Genomic DNA, 6841 nt, shown 5'->3' on the forward strand with positions numbered 1-6841 from the left:
GATTACTGTTCAAATTGTTAGACTAGTGCCACAGCGACGATACTTCCGGACGCCTCCATACGACAGCCTGTCAGGATTGTGAATTTGCGATTGAGACAACGTAAAATTGATAATTCAACAGGAATCATTTCTCACAAGGAACAGATGGATTTAGAGCGCCAGCTAGATGTTGATTTAATGCAAAGACGAGAAATAGAAACTATGGTAAATTATTTATATATTTTATGTTCATTGATCATTAAGTTTGGTCAAATCCATTTTTAAAAGTATGTTTCTACTTCTTGTGGAATATGTTTCAATGGCGGCCTCATTCATTGGTATAGTATAATAGCCAATACAATATTTTCCACCTAGACAAAGTGTCCCCATCTAAGACTAATGTCAACTACATGTTTTTGGATGGAGTGGTATGTTTTAAAATCCTATTTGTCTCCGTCCGTCCGTCCGTCTGTCTGTCTGTCTGTCTGTCTGTCTGTCTGTCTGTCTGTCTGTCTGTCTGTCTGTCTGTCTGTCTGTCTGACTGACTGACTGACTGACTGACTGACTGACTGTCTGTTTGTTTTGTTTGATTGATTCATAATGTGTTTGCACGATGTCTACAGAATAAGAGCCCCTAGTCTTGTAACAAATCATAAAACTGGAAAAAAATTGATGTAACTGTACTATGAGTGAATTAAGATGAAACTTCATAGAAAGATTGTTACCAATGATCAAATTCTGAAGGAGATCAATGGTTATCATGATAATTCGAAAGAAAATTAGACATTCTTGTCAAAATGATTCAGAAATGTATTACATGTATATATTACCTGCATCTATGGGTCTACATTAGTCAAAGCAGCAGATCGAAATATATAATTCAAAACTTGTATGTGATGACACAGTTACCAAAAAGTGGGAAATGATGCATTCAATCTATTTTCCACACTGTGTCATAGTGACACATATATGTTTAATTAATATATTTTCTTATCCATTTACAGTTTAAACTTAGGTTTAAAGTGTCGGATCTAATAGTATTACAAATATTGAATATATTGGTTACAAAAACGACAAAATAAGTCAAATTGCCCTTTTTGTCAAAATGAAATAAACGAATTCATCGAGAATTGGTCACTTTTACTATACGAAAAGTCATATTTGACCATGTCTTTCCACCGCGGTAAATTTTTAGCAGAGGATGTGTAAATGTGGTGAGTATGAGACGAAGTGACACCTTTGACTTAATTTACCCCCTGTGATCTCTTCCCTGTGGGTTGTAGGCAGTCAAAAGTGTCACTTCGTCTCGTACTACCCCTTGACAGAGATGGCACTTAGATGGGTCACAGGTAGCGTAAAGGTTGGGTAAATTTGACTTTTCGTATAGTGTTGGCGGAAGTATTCACTCTATCGAGTGCCCCGATTTAATACTTATTGTTATAGAACTGTTCATATGATAAACAGTGTGGACAGCATGACCTACCTGTGTTTCCGCAAATGGTTTTCTTGTCAAAAGGAGATATAAACTACCCCTACTTTCCTAGGCTGACATGTGAAGAAAGCCAATATATCTCCGTGGCTACAAATTACATCTGATATGGTTGATAATAGAATACACACTTTTCATTATCACAGATTGGTGGATAATATCGATCAGATGCATGTGACATGAAAGTGTGGGCGTTATCTACAATATTCAATTAACGTGAAGTAGAAAGTTTGACACGCTAGATGGAAGTCTTACTGAACATTTCTACATTATATCACTTGATTCGATAAAATTCCTACAAATACTACCTCATTTTATCGTTTGGCGAGAAAAACAATCATCAAGGGAATCATGTTTAATGGTTATTTAAAAATGTCTTTTAAAATGAATAATACATGCGTTTTTGCTGCCAGGCGTCTTCTGATCAGGTATCAAGAAACTAAAAAGAACAAAATCACCTATTGACAAGTTTCCCCTGATTCAATTCATAGTGTACACCGCAATGTTTTGTATAATTTCCCCACCAGTAAACTGCAATATACTCGTTGAGATCACATTCAGCCAAACCCAACCTTTCCAACAACACAGAAAAGCCAAAACAATCAATTTGTATCTTTCCTCTTTCACCTTGTCCACTGAAAACAGTCGTCCCTTTCACCCTGTCCATTGAAAACGGTCGTAGTGTCCCCTAGAGCCAATAATCAGATCAGAATATTTGGTACGGCAGTCACAATCACGATATGGTTAGGTTGCCCTGTCAAACTAATAATCTTAATTTGGATTGTGACAAGATATTCGGTTATAACCTTTGTGTTTGAACAACTTGAGATGCACTGATTGATTTTCGAAGAAAAACTACACTTCCTTATTTTGTTGCCAGAACATATGTTATGGCAACCATGAGGTCATGGGTGTTAAACTACAGTGACATTCCTATCGAGGGCAAACACATGATAATGAAGTGAAAAAAAATGAATTCATCCGTCAGGAAAGTGAATTATCGATGGTGCTGTTCAATAAAGCTCAAGTAAGTTATTGTGAACTACAAGTATATCTTTTAAAATTCTGAAGTGGCTAGCTTCGTTACCGTCTGGTGGACAGGAATCATGTCGGATCATGATAATGGACGGATTAGATGAAATTGTTTATGGTAGACCAGTTGACGATACACTGATTTGTAATGTGATTGACGAGATGTATTCTCTCTACGACAGGTTGGACTTTACACGCACTGAAGGAAGAGATTATAATGAATTGCTTTGGACGCAAACTACACATACTGAAACATTCAAAAAAGTGTGCCATAATAACAAATTTATGCAGTTGGTACCGAAGACGTTAATTTTAGACCGAGATTTTCCATGCGTCGTGCTGATTGTATCCTTGCCCTCATGCATACACTCGAGGCAATACTATATAATATTTACACATACCTACATACTTATTTTAAACACTGAAATGCATCGATACATATACACCATATTTGACGAAGTTTCACAAATATATTAAAGCTTAAGTATGTTTATACATACTGTAGGTATATCTTCGAAGCAAGGTAAAGGACGAACACCAAAATTTGGCTGTGAGCAATGTATTCAGTACAGTGCTTTAGTGCTTCCCATGTATTTATTCAGGCGCGATCCTTGCTGACGGTGTATTGTGCGAAATGCTCTATGGGCAGGCCTGTTTCTGTAATACACTTTACTTGTTAGTTTCGGGAGCAATGAACACAAACTGATAAGGTCCCAGGCGTATTGCTATTTGCTTCATCCGTCCAGGTGACCACTTCTGTCAAGATGTGTTTTGTTTATTTTCATCGTAGTGGGAGACGCAATTCACCTTAATTCTAGAATTAGTTTCGCCTATGTGATTTCTAACGGAGCATTGAATATAAAATGTCATTTCTGATTAGAGTCAATGAGTTTCGATACTGACAGAAGTTTTCAATTTAGAATTGATTTATACCCCGGACTCGCTACTTTAATCATAATACGACAGAATACAGACAGCTCATCGTTTTGCCAATAATACAGTTTATAGTATTTGTAGATTTGGCTTGAATTAATTCATCTATGCCACATTAAGCATTTATTGCATTGATCATTTAATGGGTCACTGTTTCATCGACGACAAAGGGAGAAATAGATTTATATAAACGTTTCAATCTGACTATTTGTCGTATATGATATATTGCATCCATTTTAAAGACTTGTAAAGATAACATCTCAAGGTTTATCAGAAAATACACTTACACAATCACGTACATACATACATACATACATACATACATACATATATACATACATACATACATACATACATACATACATACATACCACACATACATACATACATACATACATACATACATACATACATACATACATACATACACACATACATACATACATACATACATACATACATACATACATACATACATACATACATGCATGCATGCATGCATATATACCTATCCACACACACACAACCACACATTAGTACATGTTTGTGCATCTTTTATTTTAAGAATGATGATACTTGTTATCTAGCACATGACTTTAGAATTAACAATCAAACGAAAAAATGTCACACTGTCAGATCTTTGTTAGTGGAACATTTGTACACTACACATACGACATGTGCATGAAAAGATTTAAATACAATTAAAGGTAAGACTGAACGACAGGTGATTGGATCCCTTCTACATAATTTAATAATTCAGCACCATCCTAGGGAGCCTTTTGTTATGTCTTTAATCCAATTCGGTACAACGTAGTTTATGAAATAACCAATTTAAAGTTTCACAGTTTTATCAAATCTTCACTTTGTTGGAAAGTATATTTTTACAATGTAAATCGAAATGTTCAACTGTCAGTTATTTGTATTCGATATAATTTAGTTTTTAAAACACCTTAACTGAGTTTCAGTAGTGGTTTTGGCATCGAGAAATGCCTCTGTCTGCCTGTCTGTGTTTGTTTGTGTGTGTGTGTGTCTGTGTATGTGTGTGTGAGAGAGAGATGAAATTGTGAAAGAATTAATAAAATGTTGATCCCAGAAAATACCTATTCCATTGGTAATCAATTACAATGAGATCTCCTAGGCAATGCGGTTATGATCTCTACGGGTTACAGGGCTTATTAGTATTCAGGTTCGATTGTTAATTAATCATTATTCAAATCTTTGCAATGCAAGACATATACAGGTGAAGGTCAAAGACGAATGCAGTGATAAATTTGCTACTGTATATGAAAGCTCCGCACTGCTCTGATAAATCCCTGTATTTAAGCGGGTAAAGTAATTTCACTGACAATGAAATATTTTACGATGACATTGATCCGTCTTAAGCACTTGAACTTGTCTTTGTGATCAAATTAAGCGTAACCACACTACTTACAATTTGATATGAAAATGCACACTTTCACTTCATCTATTTGTTGTTCTGTTCAAATCTCTGTACGGTGTTAATAATATAAGAACGCACCTACCCCATTCTCTGTCATGTGTTAAACGTAAAGTTAACGAATTACATGAAATGTGCAATGACTGCAATGAGGTAATTTTTGACGCTGAAATCCACAAAACCATCCGTGCTATCAACACGGTTTGCTCGTTTACATGTGGTGATGTCATTGAATACCGGCAGACAACGACATCAAGAACCATATGGGCTGAAAAGATAAGATAGTAAACTCATCCATCGAAGATAAGAATGACAGAGAACAGGTTTGAAGTAACACTTACAGACAACATGTCGCATTCGCACACTCAAGCAAGGCTTTTTATATGTTAAAACCTTCTACATGGGGTTGTGATGTGTCTTGTTTTCATTGCTACTTGTGATGACACATCTATATATACAGGAATGAAAAGGTCGACCACTTGTTACCTAAGAAATACTTTAATTCCACCTGTCACTCTGTACCAAGCCATGCCTTGATGATCAAAGTGGCTTCATGGTAATATAACCTCAATGTGTTAATCTTTCTTCAGAAAATTGCTAAATATCGAATTAAATTCTCGATAAGATTTTTATCTTTTTTGCCATGATAATGTAACAATTGGGAGGGGGCCTCTACTGTTAAGGTAACCCCCTTCAATGTCACTCTCTGAGTCTCTCTCCACTCTCCATCTCCACTCTGTACACGGGATCGACTTGGACTTTTAGGGAATTAGCTCAGACTACACACACTGTTCATGGTTAACCTGGATCATTGGAAGTGGCCACGGAGCAGATCGAAGCTCCTGACCTCGGACCGTTTCTTCCAAAGACTGAATCCATAATTTTATTATTCCATTAAATTCTTGTAAACGTAAAATATACAATACTCAAATGATTGGATGATAAAATAATCAGCACCATAAATGACTAAAACGGAAGTATTGCCGTCGCCTTAATTCAATGCAGATGACATTGACAAATATGAAAACTAGCTAAACAATGTGATCACGTCATTGTTCTTCCAACTGTCTGTAATCAGTCATTATTTGACACTGTTGATCTTTTAATAACTTAATGTTGTCATCGCAGAAGAATACTATTCGCAAAATGCAAACATTTGTTCTAAGTATTAATTCATGACAGCTGAGAGTTCACGGTGACCTCGCAAAACATCAAAACTTAAGCGAATATTAAAAAGTTGTATTCTGTCATCCGTAACAATAACAGTATAGATGTAATTCATCTAACCGATTGCATAACTTATAATTTTAAACACCAGCTTGCCAAACTATTGGTAGTACCGATAAACAGGAATGCAAACTCACGTTAGATACATATAAATGCATGGGTCTTCATGGCTGCTAGCAATCAATCGATAGCGTATGAAAAATATTTTACTATCGGGTCCATATTTATTTTCATTTTGTAATTCAACAGACTGCAACCACTTTACGATTTCACAACTGGAGATATTGTATATTATTCAGAGATATAACTACTTAATTAACTGGGTTTTAATAATTCAAGCTACAACTTTAAATTCTAGTATAAACCCTTTATTTAAACCTTTTATTATAGCCTATTTTAATAAAAAGATGCTGTGATGATTTACAATTAAAATGACTTTAGTTTCAATGCTCAATTCTCATGCTCTGTTCAAAATACAGTATTCAAATATTCCATATGCCAGTTTGCTAATTAAATCTGAGTTTTCAAACAGATGTTAATACTTGCTAAGGAAGAAGTTATAAGCGACTTAAAAGACAACGCCCATTATTGCGCCCTCTCTACTAGTAATTTACTATTAAAAGCAGCAATATTATTTTAAAAAAACGCCAATCTCAACAAACAATTTTATAGGTGCCATTTCGCGACGATTAGTCACGAAATATTTCATGTATTTTGTGAATGTTATAAGTGTACGTAAACGT

Source organism: Glandiceps talaboti, chromosome 15, assembly GCF_964340395.1.
Source record: "Glandiceps talaboti chromosome 15, keGlaTala1.1, whole genome shotgun sequence".
Lineage (NCBI taxonomy): Eukaryota > Metazoa > Hemichordata > Enteropneusta > Spengelidae > Glandiceps > Glandiceps talaboti.